General features: G+C 36.0%; 1 long non-coding RNA gene across 1 annotated transcript in view; it reads left to right on the top strand.

The window, feature by feature from the left end:
* The window catches only part of LOC144237449 (uncharacterized), a 27,367-nt gene extending 12,513 nt beyond the window's left edge, over window positions 1–14,854 (top strand). The window contains exons 2-3 of the long non-coding RNA XR_013336858.1: window positions 4,515–4,706; window positions 14,674–14,854. This is a non-coding gene — a long non-coding RNA (uncharacterized LOC144237449). The remainder of the gene's footprint in view (window positions 1–4,514; window positions 4,707–14,673) is intronic.
* The last annotated feature ends 2,398 nt before the right edge of the window (window positions 14,855–17,252 follow it).

Raw genomic sequence — 17,252 nt, 5'->3', positions numbered from 1 at the left:
TGGTACTATACAACTAACCTTTATAAGTATTGCTTTTGTATTTCCTATAGCTTCATCCGATTTATATCAGCTTATGTTTTTGGATGTCCTCTTATAACTGGTTTTGCTCTTTGATTCCTGAATTCCACCATATTTTCCAAAACATTGTATATGGCATGTTAATTTGACTCCTATGTTACATCCAGAAGGCCATGCCATTTGATTTGCTTTTTAACAGGTGGTAATAAATATTTTTGAGCCTCTGAACAATTTGGGCAGGCCTATTGATGGTTAATGAGAAATTTGTGAAACACTAGGTAAGGTTAATTAATGTCAGTACAAATTGTTTTCTTTTTTCTTTCTTCTTGTTTTGTTTTTGCTTTTTTAAAATTATAATCCTGCCTAATGAGGAGGGACTAATTAACATGTTAGAGTATGTTTATTTTTGATAAATGTGCAAACCTGTTCTAAGACAATTCAGTAGTAATGACATTTCTATTTCCAGAATAATACTTTTTGATAATCTTTTCATACTTTGCATCTGGTTTTGCTTTCCTTATACCAGAGACTATTCAAGCTGTCAGTGAAATATCTACAATACTTACTTATATTGTTTTATTTTTGTAACAGTATAATTGAGATATAATTCACATACCATACATTTAAAGTGGGCAATTCAATGGCTTTTAGTATATTCAGAGCTCTGCAACATCACCATACACAATATAGTGTATTTTAATCACCTCAAAAGAAACCCCCATACCTTTTAGCAGCCACTCTCTACTCCTCAGTTTCAGGCAAATACCAATTCAATTTCTCTTTTGCTAGATTTGCACATTCTGGACATTTCTTCTATATAGAACCATACAAGACATAGCCTTTGTCATGGCTTGCTTCACCTACCACAAACTTTTTAAGATTCATTTATGTTACAACATGTAACAATGCTTCATTCCATTTTATTTCCAAATAATACTCCATTGTATGAAGAGAGCACATTGTATACCTCCATTCATCAGCTGATGGACATTTCGGTTTCCACCACTTTTTTGGCTATTATGAATACAGGTGCTATGAACATTCATACATTTTTGTGTGAATGTATGTTTTCATTCTCATGTGTACGTACCTATGAGTGGAACTACTGGATTATATGGTAACTCTATCCTTAACTTTATGAGGAGCTTCTAGATTGTTTCATGAGGCAGCTGCACCATTTTACATTTCCACCAGCAGTATATGAGTACTAGAATTTCTCCACATCTTTGATAACGCTATTTATTATTTATCTTTTATATTTTAGCCATCCTAATGATTATAAAGTGGTATCTTACTGTGATTTGAATTTGCTTTCCCTTATGGCTAATGATGAACATCGTTATATGTATTTTTCTTGGACATTTACATACCTTCTTTGGAAAAAATGTCTATTCAGATACTTTCCACTTTTAAAATATTGTGTTGCCTTTTTTTTATTTAGTTGCAATTCTCCTTTATGTATGCTAGATACCTTATCAGATATGATATTTATAAAAATTGTCCATTCTGTTGATTGTCTTTTAAGTCTCTTGATGGTGCCTTTTTAAAGACACACAATTTTAATTTTGATGAAGTCCAATGTATCTATATCTTTTTTGTCTTACTTGTCCTTTTGGTGTCATACCTAAGAATTCATTGCCAAATCCAAGGTCAATGAATGATTATACCTGTGTTTTATTTTAAGAGTTTTATAAGTTTGGCTCATACATACATGTCTTTGAACTATTTGAGTTATTTTTTGTATATAGTGTGAAGTAAGTATACCAGTTGTCCCAGTACTGTTTGTTGAAAATACTATTTTATCCCAAGAAATGTTTATCTTAAGGTAAAGATAACCAACTATCAGGGATTCAGGTAACAATTATTATATCCATTTTATTCAACAAGCATTGGTGAATCACTTACTTTATCTATTTGGTCTTGGACTTTATGCTATGAAACACTGAAGTCATTCTTCTCAGGCAATTACAACTCAATTAGTTGCTGTATGAATTATTAGGGCTAAATAAAATAACATTCCCTACACCACCCACTATAAGTTTCACCTGCCTTTTCTCTCCCTCTCCTTTGTGTGTGTGTGTGTGTGTGTGCGTGCGCACATGCACATGTGTGTCTATGTGTGTGCATGACACTGGAATTAAAGACATTGATGTATACAGATATTATTTAATTATACAGCAATATCCTCAATTCCAACACCTAAAATTATTCATATAATTTTTCTTTTCTCTTCCTAATAACTTGAGAAATTTGTTTCACCCAAATGTGAATAAAAAGCTTTTTGGTATTCATTGGTTTTTTAATTTGATCTTTTCTCTTTCTATTCTGGTTTCTTAAGTTCCTCCTTTCTTATTTCTTATCAAGTTATTTTTACAAAGAGATAGGTAGAGAATATCCTCTATTTTCTGTGCCCTTCTAAGAAAAAAAAAGCTTTAGCATTCACGAAAGCTACTCAAACTGTCAAGTATAGTTAGTTTTGTGAGATTATGAATACTGAAACTGACCTCTGCAATATTTTATTCTATCTGGTTCCATATCAATGAGCTGATTAGGACAGGTGTGATACTTGACATTGTAAGCACAAGGCTGAGTTTGCTATGGGCATATTGTCTCATTTTTCCCATCATCTTCAAGGTATTCTGGTTCTATGGAAATAGTAGCAATTACAAAGATAAGGATGGATAAGAACAGTACCAGAACACTTGTGTAAACTTCCCCTTGTACTAATAACCGTGTATTTAAAATCCCATCTTCGACTCTCACAGATTGTCTTGGTCAATGCCTACAGTTGTTATGGAAGCATCTTTGTGATTTCCTGGAAACTATAAAAGGCTTTGCCTACATCAGCAGCTGCTGGTCATATGGCATATCTGCCTCTAACGGCAGCTTTCCTGAATACAGAGGCAATCCCCACTGGAGATCTAAAATGTTAAATCAATTTCTTTTTAAAATCTAAACCAAAGTAACTGATGTTTGATGTTGCTGTTAAGAATTTTTAATTTTTGCAAAGCTCCTGGGAATTCTTCGAGAAAGCCACTCAGAATATAAGTGCATTCTATTGTCTGTATTGCATTAAGTCAAACTCTCTACATTCATTTACCTTAAAGAGAAAGATGCCTTCTTAATGATATATGCATCCTTCATTCCTTAGCAAATATGTGCTTTGAGATAAAATTTGCCCATATCACAGAACAGTTTCTGGTCAACTCATAGGGAAATAAAAACTGTATGAACACTATCGGCAATGCTACTCTCCTACCTGGGAAGTCAACTCAATTTTGCCTATCATGAAGGTAAGGAGTGGACTCTTGTCAAAGCCAAAAAGAAGTACCCTCTTGTTCTGTATTCCTTTTTCTGTAGTCTTTTGTGAAGGTTTGGGAGAACCACACACATAGAGCACACAGAGAGTGAGAGTTTCAATCACAGTGGCAGGATGCTTGCACACCCCTCACTAGTGAAACCACAGACAGGAAAGGAAAACCAGCAGAAACATTCTGTGGGACGTATGTAAAGAGTGATTCTGGCATTTAGAGAAAACAAAATCTGCTGGAAATTTGGCTAAGGATAGTTCTCTTGAACCGGCTTTAATGCAGTGTTGAGTATTCTTCCATCCTCTGCAGCTACAATTGAAAACTAGGTTCTCTATCCATCTAAGCATGCATTAGAAAAGACCCAAATATGGATTTATGGATACGCAGCAAGCCCTGAGCTTGATGATTCTGAGAGTGAGCTTTGCGGTCAGTACAAGTTTAGCTATAATGAATGGTGGTGTGTGAACATTCATGTCCAACTTTGTATTGTCCAGCAACAGTATTTATAGTATATGAGAACTTGGAATATTCTTTTGATAATCTCTGCATATCTGCAAAATGGCTACCTTAATAATACATACTTCCTAGGGTTGCTTTGAATATTAGATGAGATAATGGGTATATAATACACAGCATCATACCTTGCATAAATTTACTGTTACCGTAAAATAACATCTTTCACTAAAACTGTTGCTGGTGGCAAAAAAATAAAAAAATAAAACAAAACTCATCACAGAATTTTCAGATTTTAAGATAAAATAAAGAAGAAACACAGGTGTTTTGCACATTGAAGATCAGGAAAAACCACTAACATTTTTCTCCCATCCTGCAGGAGTTTGTAAAATCTATAAGATCAGTATGTAACCACGTAAAAAGAAAATGTCTGTCATACAACAATACTTTTGAAAAGTTCAAAAGAAAAAGGTCAAAGAGTGTGCCCGACGCAAATGAAATGTTTTCATTTCTAGTTCGTTAATTAGTTATACACTAAACTGTTGTACCCTGCAAAAGCCTTCAAATGCAAAAGGCAAGACGGCACGCTTCCAAATCTGCAGAAAATGGATGATTGGCTTCCTTTAACCAGATTTAAATTGCACCTAGCTTCTGCGAGTCAGGCACATGTATTGATTTAATAATTAAATGCCATATTCTCATTCCCTGTTCTACCCATGCGTTTTTCCTTAGGCAGTGAATATGAATGTTGAAGAATTTGAGAGTCTAGACTTCACTGGGCAGTCAAAGTTGGTAAAAGAAATGTACTGTATGGCATGCCAAAACTTCTCTAAGAGCATTTGCACTTCTTGTAATCGAAAATTAGCAAGACGTGCAATCCTCACTGGATTCCTCAAATGTCCCAGACGTTTCTAAAGGACAAAGGTATGTTTGCTTGTTTTTTCACATTGTCTTAGCAGTTGTTGAGGGCTTCCTTAGAGTAATAACATTTCAAAACTTGATATTTAGATCTTATGTTCCCACTCCCTCATTTTAAAGATGAGGAACTTAAAACTGAGGGTTTAAAGAAATCATTTGTGTTACACACACCTTTGATTCAAAGACTGCCTTTTAGAAAGAAAGAAAACATGGTATTGGTAAAAGATGAAAATCCTTTCAACGTATCTACACATATCTTTTTACACATAACACATGTACTTTTAAATATTAATTTGATTAAAATTATAAAATACATACATATTTTAAATCCCAAAGGAATACATACACTATTATGTTATATGTTGTATATTATACGTTATGTATTTATATAATATAGGTATTCTTCCTATATATATGTACACATATATATGGCTAAAACCTGTCTCAAATCTTTTTAGTAACGATAATGTATAATATGCTCAATTTTACTTAAATATTTTCAGAACTTTATATCGTATAACATTCGATGGGTATTATGGAATTCATACCTGAAAAATAAAACAAACATAATTGAATCTACACTTAAAAAACAAACAAAACTAACAACAGAGACACCTCGTTCTATCATCTTTCCAGTACGACTCAGACTGAGGCAAAAAGGCCAGATAAAGCATAAACATGATGACATTCTCCCCTTCATCTTCATTTCTATCACTTTTCCCTATGTTCCCCTTCTCCAACAGCTAACAATCCTAACATTACCCAGTTACAGCCACGTGTCACAGGTGAAGATACCTATGTAGGGGAAGAAAGTGTCTACTAGCAGTGTTTGTGCCTCAGCAAAGTGGTCAAAATGACCCATTATATGAATAAATAAAATGTGTAAAATACCTATACACATACATCTTAACCACAAATACTTGGTGTGAGATATATGCTGGTCCCTGCTTCAGAAGAATGATTTAAGTTACCGTGACATCCTTACCTTTTCGAAAGTATTGCCATTGCAGTGAAGTCACTGAGCACAATTCAGGTGAATTGAAAGTCAAATTTGTTTTGATGAAGGAGCAAGCACAGCCAGAGAACAAAGTGCTGGGTAATTAACAGTACAGCCAAAAAGGAAAAAGTAATCTTGAACAGGGGTGGCAACCCATTTTAATAGGAATGGGTCTGGATATAGGATCAGGAAACCTGGGGTCAGATCCCAGCTTAGAAACTTATACATGCAACTTCAGAAGAACCATCCAATGCTTAGCCATGGAGTGTGCAAAGCTGACTATAATATACCTTTCAAATAGGTAGAGACAATAGTGAATGAATCATGGTACTGCTGTGAGTAAAATGATTCAAGGGAAAAAGTAATGGTGATGTAGGAAGATGGAAAAGAATACCACCAACTCTCTTTGGGAGTCAGATATGACTCCACTAAGTGGACAACTGCAAGGGTAAACAGTGGTTTACCAGTTTGGAGACAGAAAGAGAATTTGGGACAAATAGACCTATATGTAAAAACACACTGCAGTGAATGAGTGATAAGAAAAGGAGTGTAAGAAGGTCAGTGGGTGTGCAGGCTACTAGTTATAGCGAAGTGAAGGAAGGATATAGAGTCAGAGACCTGGGAAAAGCTGGATTTTAGAGGGCTTTGCTTGATATGCATTAGTCTTTTGACTCTATCTTATGGGCGTACCAAATCAGTGATAGGTCTTTAATAGAGAGATTACGTGGTTCAAACGTGTAAGTTGAGGATGATAATCTTACCCACAGTACAGAAAGATACTTGTTTAAAATTAGGTGGGAGACCGTTTGCGATGGTGTAGGTAAAACACTGAAGGCAGGTGAAAGATTTGCCTGACAGGTACCTTGAAATGGGACAGAGAAGACAAATTCCAGAAATAATTTTGGACTAGAATGAAAAGCTCTGATACTCATTTGAAGTTTGAAATGAGGGGTGAGGAGAATGGAAGTCTACGATTAAACGTCTTTTGTTGGTTTTGGTCGGTCAGTCGGTCGGTTGGTTGGGTAGTTAGCTTTTTGCTCTTGCTGTTGCTGTTTTGTTTTGTTTTGTTTGTTGTTTTTTGTTTCTTTTTAGATTGGAATACTGTGTGAATGGTGACGGCTTTTAAGAAAAATGTCATAAACTGCAGAAGTGAACAAGTTTGTGTTTAATTTATTGATTTATGTTTTGACATACTGAATCTAGTCACCAGAGAGAGGTCTCACAGATAGCTGAAAGTTTAATTTTTGAATATACAAGAATGGCCAGGGTTAGGATATCAAGTTTTAAAGGCTTCCTGGGTGGCTCAGTTGGTTAAGCATCTTACTCTTGGTTTCAGCTCAGGTCACGATCCCAGTTTGTGAGTTTGAGCCCCACATCTGGTTCTGCACTGACAGTGCAACTGTTTAACCAGGAGTTAAAGGATCATTAGAGAAAGAGGATCATCAGTCAGGATTAATTAATAGGAATAACCAGAGAAGTATTAGATTTTGGGAGTTCTCTGTAGGCAAAAGGCCATAAAGGAGAGCAGCTTCCAGTAGTCTTTCCAGTAGTACAGGGTTGTCAATAGCGCAAGCATAGCAGAGATTAAGTCAGTTGGAAGCTCTGATTTAGAGATCAAATCAGGTGAAAACTCCAAAGAAATCATGTGGGAGAAAAATGCCCAGAAAACAATCTTGGAGCCAGACAAGAAGTGCATTATACTGGAAATATGTGATTTTATTTGAATAAATAATTATATGTTCTATTATGTTTTGCAAGTCACATGAAACATGATCTCAGTACTGACAGAAGTGTGTTAGGACTAGAATATTAAGTACCATTCAGTGTTTTACTACCATCCTTGGTGCCTTCATATGTGACAGAATTTTCATGCTCATGAGGTATTAAGATTTTATTTTTTTAAATAAACCCAATGGGGGCTCGAATCCACAACCCCGAGATCAAGAGTTGCATCCTTTACTGACTGAGTCAGCCAGGAACTCTGTTATTTTTAATATTAGTGTTAGAATATTAGGCTGTCCTCTAATGTCCATGAAGGACTCAAACATTAGCATTTTGAGTTTTCTCTGCAACAGTGGAAGAAGTGAGATTTAAAAATTTAACAAAATACCCCCCCAAAAGTATCTCCATAAAATACATTAGAAATGTGCTCATGCATGAGAAAAGGAAGTCAGATTATAAATTCCACGGTGTAAAAACAACTCTGCATTTCTGTGCATTTAGTGTTAAAGGGTTGAACATATGATCTCTCTATCCATACGTATATTCGCTGCTACATATTTAGTGGAAACATATTCAAAATAATTCTCTGCATCTGAAATCTAAAATCCAGTTTGCTTAGGTTTGATCACAAGTGGAAGTTGCTCTATTGTATGTACAAATTGAATCAGAGTATGAAAAATATACCTATATATAGTAAATGCTGAAGCTGCCCATGGCTTTGTTTCCCTCTTATTTTGGAAAACAATATAATAATTCAGGATGGTGGGTTTTTTTTCTCTAATGAATATGTACGTAATACCCCCAACTTACTATGTTGTTTCTGGAGACACACAACCAGGGTGCATTGGGAACGTACCTCTGCTAGTTTGTCTGTGGTTTTCTGGGAAGCTTTGAGGTTTTAACTTTGATCTCTCCCCTCACACACTGAGATTTTCTCCTGACTCCACTAGCCCAGACAGAATCTCTACCCTTGATCTTTAAGGTAATCTTGAACATACTCTTGACACCAGCATCACTCAGTGGTAAAAGTTTCCCTCTTCACTGTGCTATGTTTACTCTTCAGTTTCTGTGTTGTCCTTTGCTCATCTAGACTCAAAAGTGGCTTCTTTAAACTTTCCCACCTGGAAGAGTTTCCCAGCCATTTAGTTCACTTGTTTCCTGCCTTGACTAAAGTATTTCGAGGTTCCATTTTTGTTTCCTCAACTCTTTTAACTCCTTGATACTGAGGAAACTAGACTTTCTCTTTGATCTGTCAAAGAGGTTTTAACAATGTTTGACCACAGGGTGAACTCTGCTTAAAGTGTCTTCATATTTTTATGGAGCTTTCATTCAATGTCCTTTTATACTGGTTGTCTTCTTACCACCCTACACCTCAGATATTGAAGTTTTGTTTTGTTTTACTTTTTAACTCCTTCCTGTCAAACCTGAGATCAGAAATTAATCTGCCGTCAGTCACTTCTAGCTTTATATGCCATTCATATGATGTGTTACCTCAACTAAGGGTATTTGCCATTGAGCTCTCTGTTTCACAAGTGGATAAAAAGAGGGGTCTGCTCGACATAAAACACAATAAATTAAAAATGTAATTATTGGCACTTTGGGCAGAGAATGTAAATCCTGTCAGCCTATAAAATCATTGTCATTTTGCCATCGAATAAAAAGAAGCAGGTCGTGGACAAGGGAAGGAGATATTTGTTCATCTACTTTGGTGTCAGTCTCTCATGATAAATATGTGGAACATATAACTAATACTTTCATGCACTTTAACCACTACAAAGGACTTTCATAGATATTATCTATTAGTTCCTCACATCAAAAAAAAGTCTGACTTAGCTGTTATCATTTTTTCCTAATTTAATAAATGAACTCAAATTCAGAAAAGTTAAAGTTTCCAAAGGCTCCCAATTAGAGGCAGTTGGATCTGGAACTCTGTCTCAGGTCTGTCTTCTCACATCTTGTTTACTTTCCCTGACATCACAGCTGCCACAGTTATGATTTCCTCATTTCTCAAAACCTACCCTTTTCCCAGTTACTTCTTCTTAACCGATGCGTTGCTTTCACCATATGGATCTCAGACAGCATTAAATGTGTTTAATACCAATTGCAGATGGAATGCAGACTTAAATATTTTAAATGAATCTCTAAAATAAGTTGAACTCGTTTACTTGGTATTTATCCCAACCAAGATATAGGTCTGGGCCTGAGAAGTAGTGCCAGGCCATAACCACACAAATGCCAACATTAATGTCCTTAACTTATTATTCCTCAAGCACTGCTGTGTGGAGGTTAATACTAGCTGTTTTGCCACATTTGCCTGCCTCTGTAGCTCATTTTTTGAAGCCATCCCTTTCATTAGCTGGAGGATTTTCACTTAGATCATCTGCATATTCCTAGAGTTGATGGGGTTCCTCTGGCACCAACATCCATTTACAGAATCTCTCATTACTAGAGCTTCAGACAGGAAGGTGCAGATTTCTGAAATGAATTAAATTCATTTTAAAAGACCTGCAAAAGTTATCATGACCTCCAAGGAATTAAATACAGAATTTCTACTGCTAATTTGTTAGCTAGTTACAGGCAATCATTCATTCATTCTGAAAACATTCATTGGACTAAGTTCTTCCAGTTTTCAAAGTCATCCCTGGGAAATATATTCTTGGATATTTCATTTGTTTCTCTTCAGGGTCCATTACAAAAACAAACAAGAACTATTACAATGTGAAACTCTAAGCAATGCTTGTTTCTAGACGGATGAAGAGGAACAAATAGGAAGGTATGGTCCCCTGGTGAAATTACACTTCTGAGATTGGTTTAATTTCGTTTAGTCTTTATATTACACTTTGTCTGAAGTTACCAGACAGGGTAAAAGAGGCTGAGTTAAACCCAGTGCTGGAGTCTGAATATACTCCTTGCTCTAAAGACTCACCAGGATGCCTCCAACCTTCTCTGTTGCCCTGAGGGCTGAGTCGAGGCCTAGTTTTCACATTTGAACAGATGAGTAGCAATTCTTTTTTGGGTCTTTCTGGCAATCTGCCTGATAATATACTACTGCCTGGACCGAGGGGATCTTGAGGGTCCACTATCATTCTCTCCTGTGCAATCCACTCTCCCAGCCCACCCTCACACTCTCGACCAGTCCTTCAGTAGTTCCTGTGTACACATGGGCCACTCTACACAGCCAAATGGGTGCTGTCAGCTGTATTTGATGGCTATACATACTCAAAGGTTCAGTATCAAGAAAGCCCCATTTTTTGGCCCCTTAGATAAAGGCATATATTTATCAGTACCTGTGTATCCTCACATAAAAACAAAATTCTTCCTATATCGTGCATTTTAACGGAAGAGGGTTTAATGAAGTGACGAAATTTTTACAACTTGAAACAATGCCATTTACTGTTTCATCTCTATTTAGATATTTTAAAAAATCAGCCTCACATAAAACTGCAGGTGTTAAAAAAAACAAAAACAAAACAGAACTCTTGCATTTAAGAAGCATACCTATAGAGAAGGAGGCAGTCATAGGATGAGGAAATGTTACATGACCACAGCTGGCAGCTAATCATATAGACCATTTTGTTTCAGAGTTTGGAAATGACTCGAGGTTTAGTAGGAAAGGGTTTATAGAGGAGATGGAATTTAAGGTGGCTTGAAGGCAACTGTGAATAAAAGTTAAAAATCTGAACTTAGGTTTTAAATCTAGTCTCTGTCATTTCATGGCTCTGTGCCTCTGGAAATAAATTTAATATATTCAATCTTCAGTTCTCTTAATATTTAAAATAAACCATTGTTTCAGAGATTCATTTGGTGAATCCACGTAAAATCACCAACCATAATGCCTTATAGATATTAGACTCCCAATTATGCTGCAGGAGCATGGGTGAAGCTTTCTTTCATAAAAAAGAAAGGGAAGTACAAGCAAGGGAAGTAAAATAAGCAAAATAACAGAGGTTAAATATGACAAAAATAAATTCAGGCTATTAAATATGCCACTTTGATTGTCGTAGGGGGGCAATACAAAGGAGAAGGGGCCCAATTGTGACACCCTCCCCAGAAGAAGTCTGGATTTGACTTTTGAGAAATGGTAACTGACAAAAAGTATTTAAACATGAATTTACATTCCTAAAATTCCTTAAAAAAAACCGTTTTGAAAGCACAACCAGGAGTAGCAAACAATATTTTCTAAATAATTATACATTTATAGCCCCAAATATTTTGTGACATGTTTATTTAAAACAGTCTCCAACTATATGTCTCACAGTTATGTAATGATGCAATGTACAGAATTATTTAAATTAATATCAAATTATGGTTTATCTAAGAGAATTAAGAACCCAAGGGTGAAACTTTTTCTGAGTACTTAAGAAATTGATTTAGTTAGAATTTGTACTCTGACAACAAAATTATCACAATAGTTGATGCTCCCCCAAAGCATTTGAAAATCAAGTGGGACACAGCTTTCAAAAGCATCAGAAAATTGTGATCCAGGCTGTGTGTTTTACTTGCCTAAGATGTCTAGGAGGCAAGTCAGGGTAACTTTGCAATTTCAGTCAGAGTGATGCAAGTGTCCAAGAAGAAGCTTGAAAACAACTATCACAAAGACTGTCTTTGGACACTGTCAACAACATACATCTCCTGCAACAAGTGTTTAGTCTTAACAGTGGCTGATCCTTTGAAGAAGGAGTGTGTTGGCAGGGGCTCTGGGGTAGAGGAGATGCTAAGACTCAAGAGCATGATCCCAGCATCATGGCTTGTATTTCTGAAATGAAGCATCGTATGTTATAATATTGCCTGTGACTGCTGAGCCTGTCCTGGCCCTCGAAAGCATCCAAGTCTTTGGTGCAGTCAAATTCTTAGTTACTTGGCAAAAACTCTGATGAAGAAAGTGAGAAAGATGTGTTAATATTTAATAAGCCTACTGATCGATTGCTGTGCCTCCTAAAATGTTCATCTCTTTGACTGGTGGGAAATGAACTTCATTAGGATTTCTCTGCTACCTTATAGCTCCTTGTTAACATTTCCCCTTTTGGGGCTCTGAGAAAAAATGGATAGCTTCTTTCCATGAATCTCTGCCAACCACACTCTCCTGTACTATTTTCCATATCCATTTGCTCAGAAAAGTGGATGTAAATCTCATTTTGCAAAGAAAATATTATCAGTTCTTTGTGATCTAAAGTAAAATTTGTGAAATGGTATTTTATGATTCATAGAAGTAACTAGTAGATTGATTTAATATATGGAAGCTAGTACTATATTTAGTTTTAAGCTATGAATATCAAAAATATTAAGCACACTTTTTCATATTTCAGCTTCACTTTTATTTGAAAAAGAAAAAGAAAAATGTAGAACCTTAAAAAATAGAAACTACCAGGAAAAGATTTGTCTATATAAAATAATTATTATGAAAAGTCATTTATTTAAACCGCTTCAGATAGAAAAAGGAGAGTACAACACATATAAACCTAGCTATAAATCAGAAATTAAAATGTTCCTTAGTAAAATAATTATTGGTGTCATACTTCATATAGAAATTATTCACATTAAGGCTGAACTTAATGGTGGGACAAAGATTGTTAAATGTATTGATAACTAAATATGTGGCAAGAACTTGTGAAATGTCAGCGTGTATTATCTCATTTGAATCCTCAACCGCAAGAAGTATGATCTGTACTGTAGCCTCATATTGTCTCCATTTTATTAATAAGAAAGCTCAGGAAGAGATTACATAAGAAACTTACCCAAGGCCTCACTGTTTAAAATAATATTTCCAGGGTCGCCTGTGTCACTCAGTCAGTTGAGCATCCAACTTCAGCTCAGGTTAGGTCATAATCTCACTCAAGGCTTGTGACTTTGAGCCCTGCGACAGGCTCTGTGCTGACAGCTCAGAGCTCAGAGCCTGCTTCGGATTCTATGTCTCTCTTTCCATCTGCCCCTCCCCTAGTCATGCTCTGTCTCTTTCTCACTCTCTCTCAAAAATAAATAAACATTAAATGTTTTAAAATATATATTTCCAAAGGGAATTTAAACCAAAGTATTCTGTTTATGGCGCCCAAGCTCCTAAAGAGTATATACTCACAGTGTCAAGCCGGAAAAGGATCAGGTGGACCCCTCTTCTGAAAATTCACTTATTTTTTTAAAGTTTATTTATAAATTTTTTGAAAGAGAGAGCATGCAGGGAGAGGCATAGAAGATGAAAAGAGAGAGAATCCCAAGCGGGCACTGCACCATCAGCATGCAGCCCGATATGGGGCTGCACTCACAAACTGTAAGATCATGACCTGAGCCAAAGTCAGATGCTTAACTGACTGAACCATCCAGGGGCCCCTAGAAATGTACTTATTTTCAGAGAAAGTAAAAGAAAGCACTCAATGAGAAAAGCTGACCAGCAAGGAAAAGGTTGTTTTAGAATCCACTAAAATGAAAAGCCAGACTTCATTCTGATTATTTTATTTTACTTTTTTAATGTTGTTTTTGTTTTTGTTGTTGTTGTGTGTTTTTTTTTTTTTCTTCTGAGAGAGACCGCGCGAGCAGGGGAGGGTCAGAGAGAGAGGGAGACACAGAATCTGAAACAGGCTCCAGGCTCTGAGCTGGCTGTCAGCACAGAGCCCGATGCGGGGCTCTAACCCATGAACCGTGAGATCATGACCTGAGCCCAAGTTGGACCCTTAACCAACTGAGCCACCCAGATGCCCCCATTCTGATTATTTCAATAGTAAAGAGGATATAATTCAGGAAACAGGAGACAGACTGGGCAGGACTTCTTCTTGTGTCTTCATTCCCTTTCTGAAACAGTATCATTAGTATTCAGTTATTAAAGATACCATTTCTACTCTTGTCCTTTGCTGGTAGAATTATCTTGGTTTCTAAGCATTTGAGAACCCAGGCTGATGCAAATGAGTTTCCATCACAACTCACAGCCAGCTGGCTACAGAATTTGCAGGGCCTGGTACAAAATAAAAATACAAGCTTACTTGTTCATAAATTATTAAGAATTTCAAAATGTTTACAAGAGAGCATTAAACTGAGAGCCGTGTGGCTGCATAGCCAGTATGCCTGTGAAGCCCCTTCTCTACCCATAGCCAAAGACTGAGTGCCTGTTCTCTGAACTTTTGCAAGAAGGAGGATTTTTGACCATTTATATTATCTGCCTTTGGCTAAAAATTTCAGCTGTTGGTAATATACAAACTTAGTTCTCTTCCCTCATTTGAGACAGATTTAATTTTAACATTGAGTTATAACTTTCTTACTTCTTTCAAGACACTGAAGGAAAAGTACTCAGTATCTTCTGAGAGAAAACAAACAGGGAAACCTGCAATGTCTGGATGATCTTCAAAAAGAGAAGTTTTGAACAAGAAAACAGGTTGATGTAATATTTTATCCATTTTCAATGTAATCTATCTCTGGGAAAATAATATACATATCTTATGTATCTACCTAAGAGCAAATAAAAAATAACCACAGTTTGTCATTTTTTTAATAAAAAGAACAAAACTATTACATGGTTATTTCAGAGGGTATCACACATCTGGAGTATATTTCCTATATTGGGAGTGGGGGGGGGTTGAAGAACAAAGATGAAAGGGAATAACAGAAAATCTTTTTTCCTATACCTCACTCACAGTTTGCCCTGCCTCCAATTTTGCCATCTCACCATTTTCCAAGTAGAATTGGCAGGATAGAAACTAGGTAATCCTAAGGGGTAAATTAGGGAATATGAGAGAACGCAAGAGTTGTTTGCTGACCACATTTGCACCTAGAAGAAGACCTCTCAGCTAGAAGTTAGTCAAGAAATATGTATGGAGGTTATTAGTTTCTTTTTTTTTAAAATTTTTTTAATGTTTTATTTATTTCTAAGAGAGATAGAGAGAGACAGCGTGAGCAAGGGAGGTTCAGAGAGAGAAGGAGTCACAGACTCTGAAACAGGCTCCAGGCTCTGAGCTGGCAGTCAGCACAGAACTGCGAGATCATGACCCACGAACTGCGAGATCATGACCTAAGCGAAAGTCGGACGCTCAACCGACTAAGCCACCCAGGCACCCCATTAGTTTCTTAATAATATGAAACTTATATCCAATATGAAGTGATAGGAAGATGTTATTGTAAGTTACAATCGAGAGGAGGGATTCAAGAGAAGAAAAACTGGATTCCTCTTGAGCAGTCACACTCATCAAGTCAGACTTGATCTAGCAACTGTCAGGAACCAAGCAGTCACCTACTGCAGTCATCAGAGCTGCCCCGTAGGATATGAACACTCTGAAGGCAAGCCCCAAGGAGCACCACTATCTGACCTCCTGATGGACCTGACTCTGCCTAGAGTTGTGCTCCCAGCAATGCCCTGGAAACTATCAGTGACACAATACTGTTGAATATTGAATAACACTTCATTAACATAAAAACCACTACAGGAAGTTGTGAGGACATGCTAAGAGGAACCGGTGAAAGAGAGAATGTTAGATGAAAAGGGTGACTGATAAATTCACAAAGATGTACCAACAAACATCAGGACAATAAAACAATATCTTTCATTTTGGCCATTATTTGGAAATGCGACGTTGAGTGAAACCACTGAAAGCATGTTTAAATTATGATATGGACTTAATGCAATATACATGGGCACAGGTATCCAATTGTTCCAATCCTTCGTTGAATTGTGTTTCTGAGTTTAACTTGTAAGATTTACGCATTTCTCCTTTCCTAACCTTCCCATTCTTCATGAATAATTTTTTGGTAGAATCCCATGTTTTCTGATTATATAGAGACTTAACTTAGTCTTGCCTTTTGTTGAATGTTGAATATTTAAATACAGCTTTCATTTCAACTGCAAACTTTTTCTTGTAGGTAGAGTTTTTTATTCTGAAAAGAATAAACCTCTTCCCAAATGGCTTATATTTATATTTAAAAGCAATTTATAAGGCAAATAAATCTGACATAATAAGGTCAGCCGATACAACGCTAAAATATTTTAATATCTGATAGTCTGTGAAAAAAGAAACAATGCTGAATCTGCTCTTAAGATTCATCATGTCATATAATGGTTTTACATAAAGATGTTGACTTCAGTGTTAGCAAATCCACACAGCTTAGGAAAAGAATAACCTGGCCTGAGGTAGATTCAGCATACGCCTTGTTTCACAATATGTTTTTAACATAGTTTTCTCTGAACTTTAGTAATTTTCCTATTGATTCAACATGTCTACTTGAATTAGGCATATCTGATATTCTGGCTACTATCTTAGATGCATCTTTGGGGGACTCTAAGATGTAACTGGGGCTTAGGATTTCATTATCCAGGCTTATTTCATTCTAATATAATAAAATTCAGCAAATGACAGCACTGACATGAGACTGAAATAATCAAACATCCAGTTATTTCTGAGGAATCAGTTAATTACATGCTAATGCTGACTGAGCTTATATTTGCGTATGTGTTTAATTTTTTTCAAGCGGTTTATGCATTACACATTCTTTTTGCATATGTTCTTAAAAACACTTCAGTACAAAAAATAACATTTTTTTCTATCATAATTTGTTTTATCTTCTCCAAGAATTGTTCAGTGCTACAAATAAATTATATCCATTAAGTGAATTCAGTCACTTATTGTGGTAATACTTGGGTGGCAATTAGTGTTTTCTTGCTATAACATTAATATTATCTAAATCATTTAGTAATTTTATGTCACAAGTGGCTATTTGAAATACACATCAATTTACTATTAACTTTTTTTTATAACCTGAAAAGGAAGTTTTCATTACCTAAGGCAAAAATTATAAGCGATTTCAAGAGTCTTTTAAATTAAAGGATAATGGAATCCTTTGAGATACTTCTGACAAGGAGC

The sequence above is a fragment of the Crocuta crocuta genome, unplaced genomic scaffold (genome assembly GCF_008692635.1).
Source record: "Crocuta crocuta isolate KB4526 unplaced genomic scaffold, BGI_CrCroc_1.0 scaffold125, whole genome shotgun sequence".
Lineage (NCBI taxonomy): Eukaryota > Metazoa > Chordata > Mammalia > Carnivora > Hyaenidae > Crocuta > Crocuta crocuta.
Note: the sequence above shows the minus strand (reverse complement) of the source record. Positions and strands in the feature narration are given on the sequence as shown.